This window comes from Nerophis ophidion, linkage group LG12, assembly GCF_033978795.1.
Source record: "Nerophis ophidion isolate RoL-2023_Sa linkage group LG12, RoL_Noph_v1.0, whole genome shotgun sequence".
In the NCBI taxonomy this organism is placed as follows: Eukaryota; Metazoa; Chordata; class Actinopteri; order Syngnathiformes; family Syngnathidae; genus Nerophis; species Nerophis ophidion.
The window spans coordinates 5,928,670-5,952,912 of NC_084622.1; the positions used below are offsets into that span (position 1 = coordinate 5,928,670).

General features: G+C 42.2%; 1 protein-coding gene across 5 annotated transcripts in view; it reads right to left on the reverse strand.

Moving 5' to 3' along the window:
• The window catches only part of plxnb2b (plexin b2b), a 523,376-nt gene that overhangs the window by 446,312 nt on the left and 52,821 nt on the right, over positions 1 to 24,243 (reverse strand). For 3 of the 5 annotated variants that reach the window (XM_061916748.1, XM_061916745.1, XM_061916749.1), the window contains exon 2: positions 11,673 to 11,815. The exons of 1 other annotated variant lie outside the window; for it this stretch is intronic. The gene's annotated coding sequence lies outside the window, so the exon portion shown is untranslated. Of the gene's footprint in view, positions 1 to 2,263; positions 2,383 to 11,672; positions 11,816 to 24,243 lie in introns of all 5 variants that reach the window. One more of the 5 variants, XM_061916747.1, reaches the window with a different exon arrangement.

Consider the following 24,243-nt stretch of genomic DNA (forward strand, 5'->3'; position numbering starts at 1 on the left):
ATTATTTCGGCTACAATGGTAAATGGGTTGTACTTGTATATCGCTTTTCTACCTTTTTTTTTTAAAGGAACTCAAAGCGCTTTGACACTACTTGCACATTCACCCATTCACACAAACATTCACACACTGATAGCGGGAGCTGCCATGCAAGGCGCTAACCAGGCCCCATCAGGAGCAAGGGTGAAGTGTCTTGATCAAGGACACAACGGACGTGACTTGGATGGTAGAAGGTGGGGATTGAACCAGTAACCCTCAGATTGCTGGCACGGCCACTCTCCCAACTTCGCCACGCCGTCCACAATAACCGTGATAAGCAATGTTCATACAGTGACATCCCTCGTAAGTAAAGTCATTTTGTTCAAAAGATGACAATTGCGCCATACAATTGTACACCTCTCAAACTATCATTTGTCATTTCCGATCTGGCAACAATGCACGGAATTGACTGTGCCCTGAATCAACAACGCCTCTGCTGGTTGCAGCCCAGTATTACACCCCACTTTGCACCACAGCATGAAACAGTTCCGTACAATCTTAAGACTGCTTAGAAGTAATCAATTATTAAGCCTATCTTTAATTTGAATAAAGTCGTTTTTTCCGCAGTCTAAGAATGACATTAAATAAAAAAACTTTGACGTGACTTTGGATGAATTCATGCAGAAATCTTTATTCCTACCTTGATAAATGCCCCTTGTCTGCTGCTGTTAAAGACCAATGAGACTGGTAGGTCCCTACGCCAGGCAAAACTAATTAAAGACAAGCAGATGTGTTTGGACACCAGTGTCTCACGCACACACGCGCACACACACACTCTCTAAGTGGGCTTTTAACATGTCCACTGAGCAATCGCTGCCAGTTGATGAGCTGCCACCGCACTAACTAGACCAGGTGAGGAAAACAAAAAACCTGAATCGCAGCCTTAATCCCCAACTTTACCTCTGGAAACTTTTTGTTTTGTCTGCCAGAGGCCAAAAAGAGCGGGGGAAAATGCCTTTCCCTGGTGCTTTATTATCCCCCCTAACACAGGCAGGCAACATGTCTCTCTTGCATTTGACCTTCTCTGAGGCAGGTGATGATGAGCATTAGCGCTAAGAGCAAGTGTTTAATCTTTAAGCGTGCATATGTTCCTGCTTTTGTGGAGTCATGGCTATGAAATTGCATTAAACTGCAGCTGTACAAAAACAAAAATGTTCCTCCTGAGCTCCACACTGCTTTGTCAAACACGCCACAGCCCTAGTAGCCGAGTAGCAGCTCCGGGAGGGACTGCATTGGGCCTACAAGTGCGCTTTTTAGATCTTCATTTCAGACAATTGTTGTCATCCACGTGTAATCACGGGAGTGAGAGGTTAGCAAACATACACAAAAGGTTTAGGCGGAAGTATGGCACACCAAAGATGAGGCTGCTACTAGCTACCACTGACATTCCCAAGCAAGCATGGGGAAAAAAGGCACAAAAAAAATAATCAAGCATACTCAAGCATACGTCCTACTTCTGCAAATGAAGAATGTGAAAAAACTGCATCAAGAAGGTACCTAACTACGTTTGAACCTGGTGGGACACTTCGGCCTGCTACAATACGTTATTACTGGCGATCGGGACTATTCAAAATCATTGACAAGCGGTAGAAAATGGATTGATGGATGGATGATCGAGGGGCCACATTTCCAGAAAGAACGTCTTCCTTCACTATTACTCTTATTTTGAGAACTAGCATTCTCTGTATCTATTTATTTTGTCCGAGTAAAAATGGTAGGAAAATAAGCCCTGTTGTGCAGAATACAAGTGTCTTTCGGATGTTAAGATGTCAATGCCAGAATCTGCAATTGTGTTTCAAATGGTCCAAACAGAAGTGCTCATGTGTTTATATTTAATTTGCGACAAAAAATATTAAAGTCCCTCCCAAGCTTTGAACTGAACTTGGATTTGCACTCTAGGCCGCCAACTGTAAAGCCCTGTTGTAGATCATTCAAGCCCGGATAGGCAAAATGACGCTAACCACTAAGATTATTTCAGTTCAGTTCATTTCAGTTTATTTTGAACATGCAATACAATTACAATGTAATGCATCACATATTTCCAGTTTCATTACAGCATGTCCGAAAAGGAGTAGGAAGAACCAGAGGTTATTTAATCCTACCCCCTTTTCATATCGTAGCAGTTTTATCCCATTTATTTACTCTCTGTTTGTAACATAACAGTGAATAAATAAGTAATAAATAAATAAGCAGCACAGTGGAAGAGGGGTTAGTGCGTCTGCCTCACAATATGCAGGTCCTGAGTAGTCCTGGGTTCAATTCCTGGCTGGGGATCTTTCTGTGTGGAGTTTGCATGTCCTCCCCGTGACTGCATGGGTTCCCTCCGGGTACTCCGGCTTCCTCCCACTTCAAAAGACATGCACCTAATCAAAGACAACACTAAATTGGCCATAGTGTGTTAATGTGAGTGTGAATGTTGTCTGCCTATCTGTGTAGGCCCTGCGATGAGGTGGCGACTTGTCCAGGGTGTACCCCGCCTTCCGCACAATTGTAGCTGAGATAGGCACCAGCGCCCCCGCAACCCCAAAGGGAATAAGCGGTAGAAAATGGATGGAAATGGATAAATAAGTATAAGATGTAAACTAATATTAAATATATAAATAATCATTGTCTCTTTTTTAAAAAGGTTCAAGATATTTTTGATAATTGTTCTTCTTTGTACTATGTGAACACTTGTCAACAGTCTCTTAAGCTGAATCATATTACTGCTTTGTTTGATTTTTTAAATCCATTCCGTAATTTAATTCCAAAGACTGATATGCTAAAGGTCTTAAGTGTTGTACGAGCATACAAATGTTTTAAATTAGATTTTCCTCTAAGGTTATATTTCTCCTCTGTTGTTGAAAAGAATTGTTGTACATTCTTGGGTAGCAGTTTGATTAGTGCATAATTTTAGCTGTTTGCAAATGCTCCAAGTCGCTAAATTTCAATATTTGTGATTCAATAAATAAAAGGTTTGTATGTTCTCTATATCCAACATTATGTATTATTCTAATTGATCTTTTTTGTAACACCGTTAGTGAATGAAGTGCACATTTGTAGTTGTTTCCTCATAATTGGAACTATATTCAACAGATAGGCAATAAAATGTGCGCCGTACCAAAGTGAACTGAAGCTCAGAGTATCCAATACTAAAGCTGTGCGATATACCCAATATACGATATAAATGTCAGCAACCCTACAGCTGTTAATGCTATTGCTCAATCATGAAAATGCCCGTCGATGACACATTTGGCGACAAGCAAACGTGTTTAACGCACTGTAACATTCTCACTAGCAGCTGATGTCTGTCCGCAGTGCAAGGCCACTTCTACGTAGGGATGATGTTTGTTAGGAAATTATCGATGTCAATGCAATTATCGAATCCTTTTATCAAACCGATTCCTTATTGAATCTCTTATCAAATCCAGAGAGGTTGTTGTGTGAGTGCACCTCGTGTGTGCACTGGGTTCCAAAAGCCATAGATCAGGGGTGTCAAACTCAAATACAGAGTGGGCCAAAATCTAAAACCGAACAAAGCCGCGGGCTGAGGTTGAACAAATGAACCTTTTAATAGGGACCCAAACAAGTTTTGCATTGAATATTGAACAAGCAAGGCTTATTTAACTTTATAGTGACATGCAAAATCGAGTTTCAAATAATAATAATAATTAAAAAATATCAATGGCATATCAAATAAAATTTTAATAAAAATGTAATGCCCCTTTTCGGCGGTGGGGTTGAGGTGGATGGGGTTTGGTGATAGCGGGGGGTGTATATTGTAGCGGCCCGGAAGAGTTAGAGCTGCAAAGCGTTCTGGGTATTTGTTCTGTTGTGTTTATGTTGTGTTACGGTGCGGATGTTCTCCCGAAATGTGTCATTCTTGTTTGGTGTGGGTTCACAGTGTGGCGCATAGTTGTAACAGTGTTAAAATTATTTATACGGCCACCCTAAGTGTGACCTATATGGCTGTTGACCAAGAAGGCCTTGCATTCACTTGTGTGTGTGTATAAGCCGCATGTATTATGTGACTGGGCCGGCACTCTGTTTGTATAGAGCAGGGGTCGGCAACCCAAAATGTTGAAAGAGTCATATCTGACCAAAAATACAAAAACAAATCTGTGTGGAGCCGCAACAAATTGAAAGCCATATTACATAGAGCTAGTGTGTCATGAGACATACATTGAATTATGAGGACTTAAAGGAAACAAAATGACCTCAAATATAGCTACAAATGAGGCATAATGATGCAATATGTACATACAGCTAGCTTAAATAGCATTTAAGCATCGATTTGTGACCAAATATGTCTGATTAGCACACTCCACATAAGTCAATAACATCAACAAAACTCACCTTCTAAGTTTATAAGTTTGGTGGACAAAATGAGACAGAAAAAGAAGTGGCATAAATCACGTCCTTGAAAGTCGGAGAAAGTTATACATGTAAACAAACTATGGTGAGTTCAAGGACCGCCAAAATTAGCAGGACAAAACGGCGCTCGCCAAATACTCGAATTAGTGAAGCATATAAACTGTGTGCTTTATAGCAATTAGGGATGTTTGTGTCATGTTTGTCCTCCTTACAGAAACCAAATTAAAACAAAACATATGTTTTTTCCCCTCATCATTTCCATTTTACATATATTTTCGAAAAAGCTTCAGAGAGCCACTAGGGCGGCGCAAAAGAGCCGCATGCGGCTCCGGAGCCGCGGGTTGCCGACCCCTGGTATAGAGGAAAAGCGGACGTGGAGACAGGTTATACAGAACGCCAAAGGCAGTGCCTTGAAAGCCCACCCCAAATATTGTTGTCCGGGATGAAATTCGGGAGGGGCACTGAACTTCGGGAGTCTCCTGGGAAAATCGAGAGGGTTGGCAAGTAAGAGTGTTAGCGGTGAATGCGGTGTTACAGCGGCGGGCCAGCTCTAATGTTAATTTGATATTGCCTCAAGGGCCAAGCGAAATTACACGGCGGGCCAAATTTGGCCCACGGGCCAGAGTTTGACACCCATGCCATAGATGGTATGTGACTGGGACGGCACACTGTTTATATGGAGAAAAGGCGGACAAGACTGAGGACAGCAAGCGGACGTTAAAGGGTGATGGTTTAAAGTTAAAGTTAAAGTACCAATGATTGTCACGCACACACTAGGTGTGGTGAAATTTGTCCTCTGCATTTGACCCATCCCCTTGTTCACCCACTGGGAGGTGAGGTGGAGCAGTGAGCAGCTTGGTGCCGCCCCCGTGAAAATATTTGGGAGATTTAACCCCCAATTCCAACCCTTGATGCTGAGCGCCAAGCAGGGAGGCAAAGGGTGCCATTTTTATAGTATGACTCGTTTCAGGTGAGAGAGGCACGCCCCCAGTGAGCACATAGTGCTGCTATGTGCGTTGTGAATTAAAAAAAATTGCTGACAAACACATCACTAACATGGGCGAGGTGCCGCTCACTTTCGACATCCCGGTGAAGGACACTGTGGAGAAGAAGGGGACCAGCATCGTAGTGAATCGATAACCACAACGGGGCAAGAGATATTGGCTTTTATTGTTGTGCGAGCTTGCTATGCTAATGGACAGAAACTGCCACTTACGGTGATTTTCAAGGGGAAGACGCTGCCGAAAGAAAAGTTTCTACCTGGAGTCATCATTAAGGCATGACGAATAAACTCCAACTGCTGGATATAGGTGTAAACAGGACGTTCAAAGTGAAGTTGTGAGCGTCATGGGAGCGATGGATGAGAGACAAACACATCTTCACAAAAATTGGGAGGCAGCATCGGGCGAGTTGCACCACAATTTGTGAATGGATCGTGGATGTTGGAGCTAGCGTGTCTGCTTGCACTGTTGTTTGAGCTTTCACATCTTTTCCGAGGAGTCCCACGGCAACGAGACTGACTTTTAAAATGATGAGAGGTAATCTGTCATGTTTGAAGGAGAATTTGCCCAGCTGTTCATTTTGGACACAGAAGATGAGGACTTTAAGGGATTTGTGGATGAGGATTGATCAACAAATAATGTGAGGACATTGATAAATACTTCAATAAAAGTACAGCCGAACTCAGCTTTGCTCCTGCTGCCGTTTTAAAACAGTGTCCATGCATGCTAGCATTTGTTTTAAGATAGTGTATGTTTAACCAAGTCAATACCTAAATGTGTAGTATCGCTCCAAACTCATGTAAAGTATCCAGACAACATAAAAATATGGTTAATTTAATATGTAAATACAACCACGTTGCAGGACAAAAGCGACAGATATTACCAGTAAATAAGCAAGTAGATTAATAATGGGTTTGATACAAATGGAAATGATGCCTTTGTAACCCATTTTGAAATGTTTATATTACAATTTATATGCCCAATAATCTATTGTTATATGTACCGTTATCGCAGGAGGCTGCAATATAAATCCCAATATCGATTTTGGGCCACATCGCACACATATTTACTAAGACATAACTGCACACTGATTATAGTAGCTAGTATTTACTACTATGGTCACAAGAAGTGGAGCGAGGCAATGTGGGTTTTTTATGATACAGTGTATATATGCTGTACTTGTGTGCATCCTTTCAGAAGGAGCATGTGACTGCACGGGTAATAGGGTGGAAAAACGCATCCCAATGAACTAACAAATGGGGCCCCAGACGTTTGCTTTTTTGCCTCAGGCCTCATGGACACACAGTGAAGATATGTACTTAGAGACGGAACTATTTGCTTTCCAACGCTGTGGAAAAAAGCCTTTGTCACACATAAATGAGTACTCTTTACACATCGATACTATCATCGCCAGATGCCAATTTAGTCAATCAGAAGTCAGTTTTGGAGACGGCTCAGTAATAAATAAACATCTTTACCCCGCATTACATTTTTCAGACAGTCTTTTGTGACCTAAAATGCCAAAGTGCATGTGAAAATAAATGTTTTCTCAAAAATATCTGAGTGCACATGGCCTTAATCTTGGGTTTGCACTTAGCGCCTTGATACAGCTAGCAAAACAAAGCCTTAGAGCGCATGGAGTCACATGCACTTAACTTTAATAGGAAGAGCAGGAGCATTACAAGAGGCCTCTTTATTTATATTCCAATTCCTCTAACTCGGACGCCTTCATCAATTATCAAAACATCTATTTAAAAAGTACTTGTGTGTGGGAGGTGGGGGGAAACACCTGGCCATGAGTGACTGGTGGCGATGACTTAAATAGTGACCGCTGCAAGGGCCAAAAACAACAAGTTGGCTGCAGCTCACAGTTCCTTTAAAAGGCCATTATGGCCAATGCTGACATGTTCACTTACAGCAGGGGTGTCCAAAAGTGTGGCTTCTTATTGGCCCGCTGAACAATGTAGAAATTAAGGGGAAAACATTGCACAAAGACACAATATAAAAGATAAAAAGCTGAAATGTTGATGCTAAAAAAGAGAAGAGAAGAAAAAAAAGACGTGCCTACAACAAAAATAGGCACACTGGTCACAGAATAAAATTACCATACTGACCCAAATATAAGACAGTATTTGCCTTCCCCTGAAACAGTCTGAAAACATAATATTTTGTTGAGTGTAGACGTGTATGCAGTACATGCAAAAAGAGGCAAGTATAAGCTTTTCTTCCCATCCATCTTACACACGCGGCGGCGACAACAAAGGTTGCTAGTAAAATAGCAAACAATAGAAAAGGAGTTTTAATGCTTATAATTTGAAGATAATTGTGATCAATACAGCTAAGTCATCAAACAACGGTCCACCAGCTAAAGCAAACCGTGTCTTTCCTAGTCTGTTGCCGTTATTATACACACAAAAAAGTACACAACCACATCAGAATGTGTCTAATGATTATGAAACTTTGAAGATATGTATATTACATGTATGCTAGCATGGCTTACAAAACATTTCGATTACAACCCATGTCATTCGACAATAGGAGAGTCAGTAATTGCTAACTTTATAGATTGTTCTTGGCCGAAGGACACTTGAGAAAAACATTATTGCACTTGTTTGTTATTGTCAAAAATAAAAACTAATTTTAAACCCTTAACTCCTCTGAGCTGCAACCTTATCGTGGTAGAGGAGTTTGCGTGTCCCAATGATCCTAGGAGCTATGTTGTCCGGGGGCATAAAGCCCCCTGGTAGGGTCTCCCAAGGCAAACAGGTTCTAGGTGAGGGATCAGACAAAGAGCAGCTCGAAGACCTTTATGAAGATGATAAACCATGGACCCAGATTTCCCTCGCCCGGACGCGGGTCACCGGGGCCCCCCTCTGGAGCCAGGCCCGGAGGTGGGGCACGATGGCGAGCGCCTGGTGGCCGGGCCTGTACCCATGGGGCCCGGCCGGGCACAGCCCGAAGAGGCAACGTGGGTCACCCCTCCAATGGGCTCACCACCCATAGCAGGGGCCATAAAGGTCGGGTGCATTGTGAGCTGGGCGACAGCCGAAGGCAGGGCACTTGGCGGTCCGATCCTCGGCTACAGAAGCTAGTTCTTGGGACGTGGAACGTCACGTCACTGGGGGGGAAAGAGCCTGAGCTAGTGCGCGAAGTTGAGAAATTCCGGCTGGATATAGTCGGACTCACTTCGACGCACAGCAAGGGCTCTGGAACCACTTCTCTCGAGAGGGATTGGACCCTCTTCCACTCTGGCGTTGCCGGCAGTGAGAGGCGACGGGCTGGGGTGGCAATTCTTGTTTCCCCCCGGCTCAAAGCCTGTACGTTGGAGTTCAACACGGTGGACGAAAGGGTAGCCTCCCTCCGCCTTCGGGTGGGGGGACGGGTCCTGACTGTTGTTTGTGCTTACGCACCAAACAGCAGTTCAGAGTACCCACCCTTTTTGGGAACACTCGAGGGAGTACTGGAAAGTTCTCCCCGGGGTGATTCCCTTGTCCTACTGGGAGACTTCAACGCTCACGTTGGCAACGACAGTGAAACCTGGAGAGGCGTGATTGGGAAGAATGGCCGCCCGGATCTGAACCCGAGTGGTGTTTTGTTATTGGACTTTTGTGCTCGTCACAGTTTGTCCATAACAAACACCATGTTCAAACATAAGGGTGTCCATATGTGCACTTGGCACCAGGACACCCTAGGCCGCAGTTCCATGATCGACTTTGTAGTTGTGTCATCGGATTTGCGGCCTCATGTTTTGGACACTCGGGTGAAGAGAGGGGCGGAGCTTTCTACCGATCACCACCTGGTGGTGAGTTGGCTGCGATGGTGGGGGAGGATGCCGGACAGACCTGGGAGGCCCAAACGCATTGTGAGGGTCTGCTGGGAACGTCTGGCAGAGTCTCCTGTCAGACAAAGTTTCAATTCCCACCTCCGGAAGAACTTTGAACATGTCACGAGGGAGGTGCTGGACATTGAGTCCGAGTGGACCATGTTCCGCACCTCTATTGTCGAGGCGGCAGATCGGAGCTGTGGCCGCAAGGTAGTTGGTGCCTGTCGGGGCGGCAATCCTAAAACCCCTTGGTGGACACCAGCGGTGAGGGATGCCGTCAAGCTGAAGAAGGAGTCCTATCGGGTCCTTTTGGCTCATAGGACTCCGGAGGCAGTGGACAGGTACCGACAGGCCAAGCGGTGTGCAGCTTCAACGGTCGCGGAGGCAAAAACTCGGACATGGGAAGAGTTCGGGGAAGCCATGGAAAACGACTTCCGGACGGCTTCGAAGCGATTCTGGACCACCGTCCGCCGCCTCAGGAAGGGGAAGCAGTGCACTATCAACACCGTGTATGGTGCGGATGGTGTTCTGCTGACCTCGACTGCGGATGTTGTGGATAGGTGGAAGGAATACTTCGAAGACCTCCTCAATCCCACCAACACGTCTTCCTATGAGGAAGCAGTGCCTGGGGAATCTGTGGTGGACTCTCCTATTTCTGGGGCTGAGGTCGCTGAGGTAGTTAAAAAGCTCCTCGGTGGCAAGGCCCCAGGGGTGGATGAGATCCGCCCGGAGTTCCTTAAGGCTCTGGATGCTGTGGGGCTGTCTTGGTTGACAAGACTTTGCAGCATCGCGTGGACATCGGGGGCGGTACCTCTGGATTGGCAGACCGGGGTGGTGGTTCCTCTCTTTAAGAAGGGGGACCGGAGGGTGTGTTCCAACTATCGTGGGATCACACTCCTCAGCCTTCCCGGTAAGGTTTATTCAGGTGTACTGGAGAGGAGGCTACGTCGGATAGTCGAACCTCGGATTCAGGAGGAACAGTGTGGTTTTCGTCCTGGTCGCGGAACTGTGGACCAGCTCTATACTCTCGGCAGGGTTCTTGAGGGTGCATGGGAGTTTGCCCAACCAGTCTATATGTGCTTTGTGGACTTGGAGAAGGCATTCGACCGTGTCCCTCGGGAACTCCTGTGGGGAGTGCTCAGAGAGTATGGGGTATCGGACTGTCTTATTGTGGCGGTCCGTTCCCTGTACGATCAGTGCCAAAGCTTGGTTCGCATTGCCGGCAGTAAGTCGAACACATTTCCAGTGAGGGTTGGACTCCGCCAAGGCTGTCCTTTGTCACCGATTCTGTTCATAACTTTTATGGACAGAATTTCTAGGCGCAGTCAAGGCGTTGAGGGGTTCCGGTTTGGTAGCCGCAGGATTAGGTCTCTGCTTTTTGCAGATGATGTGGTCCTGATGGCTTCATCTGACCGGGATCTTCAGCTCTCGCTGGATCGGTTCGCAGCCGAGTGTGAAGCGACCGGAATGAGAATCAGCACCTCCAAGTCCGAGTCCATGGTTCTCGCCCGGAAAAGGGTGGAGTGCCATCTCCGGGTTGGGGAGGAGACCCTGCCCCAAGTGGAGGAGTTCAAGTACCTAGGAGTCTTGTTCACGAGTGAGGGAAGAGTGGATCGTGAGATCGACAGGCGGATCGGTGCGGCGTCTTCAGTAATGCGGACGTTGTACCGATCCGTTGTGGTGAAGAAGGAGCTGAGCCGGAAGGCAAAGCTCTCAATTTACCGGTCGATCTACGTTCCCATCCTCACCTATGGTCATGAGCTTTGGGTCATGACCGAAAGGATAAGATCACGGGTACAAGCGGCCGAAATGAGTTTCCTCCGCCGTGTGGCGGGGCTCTCCCTTAGAGATAGGGTGAGAAGCTCTGCCATCCGGGAGGAACTCAAAGTAAAGCCGCTGCTCCTCCACATCGAGAGGAGCCAGATGAGGTGGTTCGGGCATCTGGTCAGGATGCCACCCGAACGCCTCCCTAGGGAGGTGTTTAGGGCACGTCCAACTGGTAGGAGGCCACGGGGAAGACCCAGGACACGTTGGGAAGACTATATCTCCCGGCTGGCCTGGGAACGCCTCGGGATCCCCCGGGAAGAGCTAGACGAAGTGGCTGGGGAGAGGGAAGTCTGGGTTTCCCTGCTTAGGCTGTTGCCCCCGCGACCCGACCTCGGATGGGCGGAAGATGATGGATGGATGGATGGATGATGGATGGATGGATTTAAACCCTTAACATTTTGAATAACATTGTGGAACTTAGAATAGGTTCCTCTCCAGTTGCAAAAAGCAACAAAGGTGTGTGTTTAAAACGTTAAAAAAAAAAAAGGTATATCTTTCAAAGCATTTTGACCACAACCCATAGCGGGCGCCACAAATGTTATTGAACAATGTGCTTCTACAGAATTTTTACATAACTTAATATGATCCACTGTAAAATTATGTTGGGAACAGAACGTCTTTATATGTCTTACGTAAGATAGAAACTTCAGACTCCAGGAAGAAGATGAATTAACCAGAGGTTCTCTGCTTCTCAGGTTTCTTCAGACGTCTGCTTTTGCATCCATCCGGGAGTCTAGTCTCTCCCCGAGGGGTGGAGTGCGATTGCAAGGCACACCTTAGGATGACATAACGTTAATGTACACTCAATCACGCCCCATGAAAAGAAATACAAAGTTGTGGTTTGGAAGCCAATGTGTTGTTTCACACCAACCATACTAGGCTCACAAGCATGTCATTTTGCAAACCCCAAGACCAGCTACACTGAGAGTGTATGGTCAGGCTTTTATGAGGGGGGGAGGGGTGACAAAATTATAAATTTCTTGGATTATGAAAGTAAATATGACTCAGATCCATTCTGAGCAAGAACTGAGGAGATGTTTGTAATACCACTGACGAAACAGCAAGTCTGTACTTGGAGGAAACTGCACAAACATTCTATAGGGGCCCCGTTGGGTTCTCTCTCCCTCGCCACTGCATACTGTGACTCAAAAGCAGTAGGAGTTAAAAAGTACCACCGTCACACGATTAATTAAAAAAAAACTTGATAAATCACATTTTGAATGTAATTAATCGTGATTAATCACTGTAAATTATTTGCTTGCATAATTTTAATTGATGTAAAAAAAGAGCCCAATATTTTGACACAAATTACATTTTATTGTGAGAATGTCATAAAGAAAAACTTTTTTTAAATGTTTAATTTGAATGCACTTCATTTATTTGTTCATAACTTGGTAACAGCTTTATCTAAAGTACCCTTGGGGTTAATTTTTTAATTAAATTTGCCAACAAGCACACCAGTTGGAGTCTCCTCACATATCTTTGACATATGCATTGACCTGATCAGAAACCGTAAATCAGGAGTGCCCAAATGTGTCCGTGTGTGTCCGTGTGTGTGTGTGTGTGTGTGTGTGTGTGTGTGTGTGTGTGTGTGTGTGTGTGTGTGTGTGTGTGTGTGTGTGTACATACTATATTATGGATATATAATTAACTATTAATACAAAACCCAAAACCAAACAGAATACAATGATTTGCAAATCCTTTATAACCCATATTCAATTGAATAGACTGCAAAGAGAAGATACAGTACTTATTGTTAGAACAGGTAAACGTTGTTATTTTTTGCACAGGAGAACACGCTAATTGGGAACAGGTGGGTACCATGATTGGGTATAAAATCAGCTACTCAGTCATTCACAAACAAGGATGGGGCGAGGGTCACCACTTTGTGAACAATTGCCTGAGCAAACCGTCCAACAGTTTAAGAATAACATTTCTCAACGAGCTATTTCAAGGAATTTAGGAATTTCACCATCTACGGTCGGTAATATCATCAAAAGGTTCAGAGAATCTGGAGAAATCACTGCACCTAAGCGGCAAGACTGAAAACCTACATTGAATGCCCATGACCTTGGATCCCTCAGGCGGTACTGCATCAAAAAGCAACATCGGTGTGTAAAGGATATCACCACATGGGCTCAAGAACACCTCAGAAAACCACTGTCAGTAACTATAGTTTGTTGCTACATCTGGAAGTGCAAGTTAAAACTCTGCTATGCAAAGCGAAAGCCATTTATCAACATCAACTACAAAGGCTTTGCTGGGCCCGAGCTCATCTAAAATGGACTGATGCAAAGTGGAAAATTGTTATGTAGTCTGACGAGTCCACATTTCAAATTGTTTTTGGAAACTGTGGACATCGTGTCCTCTGTACCAACAAGGAAAATAACCATCCGGACAGTTCTAGGCGCAAAGTTGAAAAGCCAGCATCTGTTATGGTAAGGGGATGTATTAGTGCTCAAGGCATGGGTAACTTACACATCTGTGAATATGTTGCCAACCAAGTAAGGTATTTTTTATGGAGGCCCCAGCTTATTTCAGCAAGACAATGCCAAGCCACATTCTGCACCTGTTACAACAGCGTGGTGTCGTAGTAAAAGAATGCGGGTACGAGAATGGCCTGACTGTAGTCCAGACCTGTCTTCCACTGAAAATGTGTGGTGCATTAGAAGCGTCAAATAGCACAACAGAGACTGTTGAACAACTCAGTCTCTACATCAAGCAAAATTAGGAAATAATTCCACCTGAAAAGCTTTAAAACAGGAAACAGGAAAGGCCATGTAACACAGTGGTAAAAATGCCCCTGTGCCAACTTTTTTGCAATGTGCTGCTGCCATTAAATTCTAAGTTAATGATTATTTGCATGAGAAAATGAGGTTTCTCAGTTCGAACATCACATATCTTGTGTTTCAGTCTATTCAATTGAATATAAGTTGAAAAGGACTTGCAAATCATTGTGTTCTGTTTTTATTTACCATTTACACAATGTGCCAACTTCACTTGTTTTGGGTTTTGTAGAATTGGATATTAAGAGCATTTAAAAGTTTGACTCCTACCATGTTTACCTTCGTGACAGCTTCCTTAAAGTTTTGTAATCAATCAGGAATATGAAGCAGCTAAAATGTGCTAAACATATTTAAGTGTAGAGATAGTGTTTTGCATTTTCCCATCATGCTTGCTAATGGAGTTAAATAAGTGTAATTTTGAATGTATTTTATGGGGCATGGACGGTTTTTATAATATCCACAAATTGTGTTATATGACTATGTCTGTTGGAATTGCGTTGGTTCGATTTTTTATTTTTCTTTTGCACTATGATTAGGAAAGGTTATTTGCATTGGGGTCATATAGGTGAATCCTGTGCTTTGTTTCATTCAAAGCTCGATAAGTGGTCATAAACCTTAAATACCCATGTTGTCCACAAGATGGCGACAAAGCAGCAACATATAAATTGACTTAAAATTAAACTTATGAATTCTCGTGGACCAAATTGTAGGCGCCGGCAGGCCGTACATGTCCCGCGGGCCGTAGTTTGGACACCACTGCCATAAAGCAACCTGCTCCACCATTACGATTACCATCCATGATTAAAGTACAGTAGTATGTGCTGTCAAAATAAATTGTGCTATTAATCACTGTTTGTACATGATTACTGTAATAATGTTTTGTAGGGATGTAACCGTACTGTAAATACCAGTGTATTGCGGGTTCAAAATTCTCACAATAATGCAGTGATGTGTGGCAGTAAGCGAGAACTGGAAGTACACTCGGCAGTGTAGTTTTTTTTCTGGAACTATGGAGTGAGCCTGTCTGAGAAGCAAACCACATTTACCACAATCCACTGCGCAGCGCAGCTCAGGAAAAGATGGGAGGAAAAACAGAGGAGCATAGATGAAAGCTCAAACTCGTGGATCATCCCGCAAATTAACGATCAAACTCCAAAAAAAGAGCAGTTTCTCTTTCAAGGCTAATGCAGGCCAGACTTTTCACTCTCGAGTATCTTGGACGTCCTGAAAAAAAGGGCGGTCTCACTGACCTGTTACATAATATATTTTTTGGATGTTTTTGGATATTTTGAAAATACAATTTTAAGTTGAAATTATATTATGTGTTTAGTGTCAACATGCTGTTAGCATTGTATTTGCTAATTTAATGCTGAAAATCCACTCTTCCTACTTTCAGTTTTGGTTACTCAAATGAGTAAGGAACCTCTAAAACAAGTCAAAATTGCCTTGGATACGCCAATAGAAGGGATGTATTTGCAGATAATAAAAAATAAAAAAAACGGCAAAATAAAATTAAAAGATGCAAATTTGGTAAAAAAAAAAAAAATACAAACCCTGTTTCCATATGAGTTGGGAAATTGTGTTAGATGTAATTATCAAGGGAATACAATGATTTGCAAATCATTTTCAACCCATATTCAGTTGAATATGCTACAAAGACAACATATTTGATGTTCAAAACTGATAAACATTTTTTTTTTGCGAAGAATCATTAACTTTAGAATTTGATGCCAGCAACACAAGACAAAGAAGTTGGGAAAGGTGGCAATAAATACCGATAAAGTTGAGGAATGCTCATCAAACACTTATTTGGAACATCCCACAGGTGTGCAGGCTAATTGGGAATTGGTGGGTGCCATTATTGGGTATAAAAACAGCTTCACAAAAAATGCTCAGTCTTTCACAAGAAAGGATGGGGCGAGGTACACCCCTTTGTCCACAACTGCGTGAGCAAATAGTCAAAGAGTTTAAGAACAACGTTTCTCAAAGTGCAATTGCAAGAAATGTAGGGATTTCAACATCTGCAGTCCTTAATATCATCAAAAGGTTCAGAGAATCTGGAGAAATCACTCCACGTAAGCGGCATGGCCGGAAACCAATATTGAATGACCGTGACCTTCGATCCCTCAGACGGCACTGTATCAAAAACCGACATCAATCTCTAAAGGATATCACCACATGGGCTCAGGAACACTTCAGAAAACCACTGTCACTAAATACAGTTTGTCGCTACATCTGTAAGTGCAAAGCTATTATGCAAAGCGAAAGCCATTAATCAACAACATCCAGAAACGCCGCCGGCTTCTCTGGGCCCGAGATCATCTAAGATGGACTGATGCAAAGTGGAAAAGTGTTCTGTGGTCTAACAAGTCCACATTTCAAATTGTTTTTGGAAATATTCGACATCGTGTCATCCGGACCAAAAGGGAAGCGAACCATCCAGACTGTTCTCGACGCAAAGTTCAAAAGCCAGCATCTGTGATGGTATGGGGGTGCATTAGTGCCCAAGGCATGGGCAACTTACACATCTGTGAAGGCACCATTGATGCTGAAAGGTACATACAGGTTTTGGAACAACATATGCTGCCATCTAAGCGCCGTTTTCTTCATGGACACCCCTGCTTATTTCAGCAAGACAATGCCAAGCCACATTCAGCACGTGTTACAACAGCGTGGCTTCGTAAAAAAAGAGTGTGGGTACTTTCCTGGCCCGCCTGCAGTCCAGACCTGTCTCCCATCGAAAATGTGTGGCACATTATGAAGCGTAAAATACGACAGCGGAGACCCCAGACTGTTGAACAACTGAAACTCTACATAAAACAAGAATGGGAAAGAATTCCTCTATCAAAGATTCAACAATTAGTTTCCTCAGTTCCCAAATGTGTATTGAGTGTTGTTAAAAGAAAAGGTGATGTTACACAGTGGTGAACATACCATTTCCCAACTACTTTGGCACATGTTGCAGCCATGAAGTTTTAGGTTGATCATTATTTGCAAAAAAAAATAAAGTTTATGAGTTTGAATATCAAATATCTTGTCTGTTTAGTGCATTCAATTGAATATGGGTTAAAAAGGATTTGCAAATCATTGTATTCTGTTTGTATTTACATCTAACACAATTTCCCAACTCATATGGAAACGGGGTTTGTACAAAGGTTCAAAATTTCACCACACCTAGTGTGTGTGTGACAATCATTGGTACTTTAACTTTAACTTAAAAAAGAAAAATACATTTTACAAGATGGTGGTTACAAGATGGATATTGCATTGTTACTATTTCGGATTGTATTTAAAATATCGTATTGTGAGTTGACTATTTTGTTAGACCCCGAGCCAATACACATTTTGAGTAGAAGAATATTTTTATTATTAGATTTCCAGTTAGAAAAAACAAACAAACAGAAATGTAAGTTTATTTTTGAAAGAGTTACAACAAGCCAATGGCACAGTTTGCTGGAATGGCCCATAAACAGTTTTTAAGGCGAGCTCTCAAGCTAAATGTTAAAATGCTAAAAACCACCCTTGACTCTAATAAAGAATTAAAAAAAAGAAATTTAAAAAAAGAGGCTAAGGCACGGTGATTTTTGATTTATATATTTATTTTTTTAATTAAATATGATTAACAAGCAAAAAGTAATCACCAGCAACCAACAATAGACACTGGCAATTAGTCGTAATGGTTTGTTGATGCGACATGACTGCAGATAAGGGAAGAGCATAATTGATATTCTCAACCCAGTTCTGTTAATTAAAGCACTGATTAGTCTGCTAAACAGGCCCCGACAAGCTGAGACGCAGAGTTGCCCTTTAAAAAAAATACAGAAATACAATTAAATAATAATATAACATCCACAGACGGTAATCCTTTGAGGTTTTCTGGGAAAAACGCGGCCGCAGGACGTAGAACTATATATGTATACAGAAGAGGTTTAATTAAACATTATCTGTTTTACTTTGCTTAATGATCAGGAGTACTGAAGACCAATTTTAGGGCCAATTTTTAATGGGTCGTAAATTTAGTACTTTGAGTGATATGCCGCAAGCTAATTTATTAAGCACCCTTTTTTTTTTTTTTTTTACTTTTACTTTTCAAATTGATATTTCCATTTATTTTTTAAATGTTGTAAAAAAAAAGACAACAATTACATTTAAGAATTTTTTAGTATTTAGTGAGAGAATGAAGAGTATTTAATAAATACAGTTTTGGTTAATTGACTTAGTTGTGATGGCCCTCTCTGCATGAAAGTTTAAAACTAGCATATATGAATGCAGTAAGAAGAAGAATGTTTGAATATAGACACAGAAGAAGAATGTTTGAATATAGACACATCATACTGCTGTGATTATATGCATCAAGTGTTCATTCAAGGCCAAGGCAAAATATCGTAATATATATCGTATATCGCAATATGGCATAAAAATATCGCGATATTAATAAAAGCTAATATCGGCCAGCCCTAATGCCCAAAAGTCTACCAGTGATCGCAAAGAGGAAACCGTAGAACAAAAAAGTTGTAGGTTCATGTTAAATGTTCGGGCGGTATAGCTCGGTTGGTAAAACGGCCGTGCCTACCACTTGAGGGTAGCAGGTTCAATCCCCGCTTCCGCCATCTTAGTCACTGCTGTTGTGTCCTTGGGCAAGACACTTTATCCACCTGCTCCCAGTGCCACCCACACTGGTTTAAATGTAAAAATTAGATATTGGGTTTCACTATGTAAAGCGCTTTGAGTCACTAGAGAAAAAGCGCTATATAAATATAATTCACTTCACTATAAACAAGCAATAAAATCAATTGCCTTTTGCTCCCTTCTGCAATTTTGCTTTGTTTTAATTCTATTTAGTATTTTACGAAACAGTGGCTCGCTTCTTTTTATACTTGCAAGACAGTTACAGGACGCTAAAATGTTGTGTTGTGTGTTGGCCCAGAATCAAACAAATCTACTTAACATGGTTTCCCTTGCTTGTCTGACTGGAAGTAAATGTTTGGTTCTGGCCCATGAGGCATTCCTAAATAAAAAGTTAATTCATTAGTAAAAGTGAGCGCCCCCTTTTAAAGACTCTCACCTATCTTTGGATGGCGTTAAAAGGCTGCATGGGGCAACAAAAGGGGACCTTGCCTCACAGAAAGATGGGTCAAGGCGCTTCGTAGTGGAAGCGGTTGAGGACAGCACGCTTAATAGAAGTGACAGTCAGCAGATACGAGCCGGGCGCCTCCACCCGCTCCCGTCTGGTGCAAAGAAAGGGAAAATAAAAAATGAAAAGACAACACACACACACACACACACACCCGCACACACACACGCACACACACGCACTCACACACACACACACACACACACAAACTCGCCATCAAGTGATTACACAGTAAACCGCCATACACAGAAAGAGAGGACCAGTGAATAGACACTGTCTTCTTTTAGATAGCATGGTTATCAGCAAACCAAAAGAAACAAAAGTGGACTTCTTTTTTGGAGTTGAGGGACAAAATCCCCAACAGGCACACAAGGGATAACAGGGATAAGACAACCTTCAGGAGCAACCTGTCTCTCCAACTTAGTCACACAGCACACTTTGCCCTTGGCTCACAGTCATCCGAGGTTCATGCTCGCTGGCTTTGATAGGAGGCCCGGGCCTGGAACGTGTTCCTGTTGAGCCGGAAAGATGCTCGGTGCAGCTTTATAGGAGATTGGAAAAAGGAAACGCAATGTGGGCCTTCATCAAATACTCAAGAATGAAAGCTAAAACTTGGGTTCTCCGTTTAAAGATCCCAGAATCCATATTGTCGTATTTTCCGACATTAAATAGGTATCAGAGTTTCCACAATCAGAGGTGGGCAGAAACGCACTACATTTAGTCCGTTATATTTACTGAAGTAACTTTTTGGACGAATTGTACTTCTCAGAGTAATTTTAATGAGAAATACTTTTTACTTTTACTTGAGTATTTTTGTGAAGAAGTAACATTACTTTTTCTCTGTTACATTGAGTTTCATTTCGAACGTAAGTGTCATTTTATCATAAATATTTATAATCTATTGCTTGGGGCTTGCAAAGACGTAGACATTTGTCGGCAAGCTTTTTTCCGGTAGGCACTGTCACATGACTCTGTTTAACCAGTCACACTAGTGACTGGTTACTCCATTTCCCCAATTATCACCAATCAAACGCAGCCAGGCGTTAGACATTATTTGCAGGCGAAAAGGAATAAGCCAGTAGTGGTATACCAGTTTGTGCTTGAATTAACTACGACAAAGTACAGATGTCGAAGCTGAAAAAGGGCAATATTTTCAAGTACATGATAAAATACAAAAAACTACTTGTTTTATAAGAGTCAGAATGTTCCCAATTACATGACATGATAAAAGCACATCCCGGCTGTTTGTAAGAACTGATGAACAGAAACCTCCGAAAGACTTATTTTGACAATAAAACGTTTTTTGTATAAATAATTGAATCATTACAGAACACAAAATAATATGTGTATGTCTCGTTAGTCAGTTTACAACAATAATAATTAGAGGTAGATTACATATGATTTCACAACAGAATTGCATTCAAACAGATTATCCACAACATCGTTATTCATACTTTATTTAGTGATGCAAGAATTAAATGTTCATGTACAACAATTTAGACCAGGGGTCTCAGACACGCCCGTTTTTGCGGCCCCCACCTTAATATGAGAGTTTAATGTTTGTGTGGTCCACGAGTTTTACTTGAATGGCGCTTGACAGCGTTGTGTGCAAACCTGAAGGAATCTACCAATCACGATGTGGTATGTGGCTCTGGAAGGCTGAACATTGACGTCACCTGCGTGATGCGAGCAGAGAAATATTTTGCCGCTTTTCCACTATTGATTGATTGTTTGAAACTTTTTTTAGTAGATTGCACAGTACAGTACACATTCCGTACAATTGACCACTAAATGGTAACACCCGAATACGTTTTTCACCTTGTTTAAGTCGGGGTCCAAGTTAATCAATTCATGGTAAACCCGCGCTCTTCCTGCCTCACTCCCGCCATCGCTCGTCCGCTTGCTCGCTCTCTCTCGAGCGATCCCTGTCACTGTGTGTGTGTCTCTCTCTCTCTCTCTCTCTCTCCTTCCCCCAGCGCCGGGTAGACGAGCAGTCCGGTAGCATCCAAAGCACTCTGCCGGAGGACCGTGCAACAATACAAAACCGTGGTGCACTGGACCCCAGGGTTGATACTCCGACAGAGAGTCGCTGGGCGAATCGGATGTATAACACGTTATTCGTCATGTTAGCCCATTCGGGGCTAATTGTGCTACCATAACTGTAAACTCCGATCATTTAGGACAAAAAACCTTAAAACAAATAAAACACTATAACATAAAATCTGCTTAGTGAGAAGAATTATCTTATCAGACAGAAAATAAGCAAATATCACCCTTATGTGAGATATTTAATCTTACTTAAATTTCAGTTTGTGCAGTGCACACAGAGACGATTTTTGTTATTTGGTTTCCAAAATGGCTCTTTCAACGTTCTGGGTTGCCTACCCATGCGTTAGTGGAAAAGCGGCAAATGAGTGAAAGTGACAGAAACGTTGCCATGGAGACGAGGGTTTTCTTACGAGTCTGGCTGGAGTTGCACCGCGACACCTGTCTGTCAGTAATAACATTCCCCGATAACCTGGACCAATTCAAACTGTTATTTGCTTTTTTTTATTGTTTAATTTGCATTTCCTCACATTACTTAATTCTCATTTTGTTCATTTATATTTTTGTTTTATTTTGCGTTGAAAATAAAAATAAAGACATTTAAAAATATTTTTTTAAGAAATATTTTCCTGCGGCCCAGCCTCACCCAGACACTGCATCCAGTTATTGACATGACAGCAAATAAAAATAACTCACTGCATAGTTGGTATTAACATTATAGTGGCCACCTTTTTGTAAGTCTCTGACAATTATATTACTAAGTAACATTTAAACACAATAAAACAATGACACCACCACCAAATAGCAGTGGAAAGTTGTAGTTATCTTTTAGACCCCGAGCTTTAAAGTTACTAGCACTACCTGATTAGCACTTTGCATTCTCTTCTTCTACTGTATTTACATCTAACATAGCTAACAATCTGAAATTACCACAATCGAACCTTATTGGGTCCGCTTGTACACTCTCAGTCACATGAACATGTGGGCCATAGATTGAAATGGTGTTAAATGTAGCTTTGATGTAGCTAGCTACTTTTGCCGTGTACCTTGTAGTGTAACTTGCTACAATTCTACGGGGATAGCTTCCCCTGTAGCTTAGCTACATTTAATGGAGAGTAACTTGTAGCTTAGTTTACTACATTTTTTATGTAGCATCACTGGACAAAGGACAGGGTCATTTTGCTCGGAGTGGGTCAGAGGTGGTATTATGTTCACGAGGAAAGAGGCTTTTCCTTCATGACATCATAAAAAAAACAAAAAAAATATTTAGAGATGTTCTTGCAAAAGCGGAACAAACAATTGACGGAGAAGATAGCATTTTCTCACGTTTGGTGCTCACAGACACCAGGAACACATATTATTGAACAACATGAAGGTGACTTTTCAACAAACTTTAGCAGATTTAACTCTTTTCAAACATTGTTTTGATACCTTGTTAAGTTAAATTTAAATACCTATTGAAAATTTGACAACTTTTAAACGCTGTTTAAAATCGAAACATAAACTTGTAACACGTGATACGGTTGCGTTAGACATAAGATCTAGATTGTGTTTCGATTTGTATGTGAAGCGACTCACCTCCCAAGCACATTGTCACTGAATTTAAAAGAGATTAGAAATGTGATGTTTTTTATGTTTTACAACACCCCGCACACAATGGAGGCACTAAGTCCCACAGCTGGAAACAGTGGAATTTCTTTTCCCTAGTTTTACAACACTTAAGAATGTTATACTATCACTATAGCCCGTACATAACGATTATACGACCACAGTTTGACCGTGCAACAGATTATTTATATTATTTCCTTAGGGAGAACTATACATTAATGAAAGGATCAGGTACCACTCCAGACCCAGCAGACTAGACTATCTAAAAGAAGATGCGGGGGGTAAATCCGCGCCACTGTGCGTTGTCCTTGACCCTAACAGATGGGGATGAAACCTGGGGTGAGAAAGAGAGTTCAGGCACAGTTTACCACCTCACAGGCTTGTTGATAAAGCCCCCCTCCCTCCCACTGTGACCAAGCAGCCGCCAGGACTCGCTAATCAGCCAAGTTAGCCACTGACCTCATCACTGGACTCTATGTCCTTTAACGAGACGACTGCTTTGATTGGTGTGTCCAGCCTGAAGGGAGAGACCCACCGTGCATAACGTGCGCGTCAACATGTCCAGCAGTAAATGTCTCTCATATTTTTATCAAGTGTTTCAGTGTGAGCAGCGGAGTTAACAAAGACGCTGTAATCCACGTTGGCCGAGGGCGATCGTTGTGTATACGAAACAAGTGGAAACAGCAGAGAAAAGGTGCCTGAAAGCCAACTCATCAACGCACATACAAGGACAAGCAAAGCCCAGCTAAAGCGCGTTATAGTGGAGATCCTCTTTCAAGGACATATACCTCTGATAACACACAAAATAGCAAGAAACGGTTTGACAAAATGGTAATTTAATACTGCATTTGGTTACAATTCATTTAAATTACAATTGATATAACAAAAATAATAATCAGTTGGAAAAAATATTATTGACACCACTCACCACAATGTGGATTATGTCCATCTTGAAGTGATAAAGGGCCAAGCAGCTTGCATTTGTCTGCAGCCAGCAGAAGCGCTGTTGATTCCGTCCGTCTCAGACGTGTTTACTATCTAAAGCAGTGTTTTTCAACCACTAGTATTATGTACCATGGGAAATTTTGCAATGCCGCCTAATTTTTCTAAAAAAAAAATTTTTGCAAACCACAAACTGTATTCTATAAATAATGTGCTGTTGTTGAGTGTCCATGCTTACTTATGGTCAACAGAGTAACCATGTAATACTCTTCCATATTAGTAGGTGGCAACAGGTTAGGGTTGGGTGATATATTGATGTACTCGATTTATCACGGGTTTGTCTCTGTGCGATATAGAAAATGACTACATCGTGATATTCGAGTATACGTTCTCACGCAGTTGCTTTTAGCTACGGGCATTACACTACAGGCTTTTTTCACTCTTTCTTGTCTCCTTCTCATAGACAGCAAGCGCACCGTCTTACATACGTCACATATTGTTACGTCATACGTCTCATACGTATACGCCCTCGCGGAGCAGAGAGGTAGCAGCATGGGTAACGTTAGCTGTGGTGCGAGCGGTAATACGAGAGAAAGAAGTTGCGAATCTGGTGACAAATGAAGGAAAAATGGTAAATGGTAAATGGTTGTACTTGTATAGCGCTTTTCTACCCCTTTTTAAGGAGCC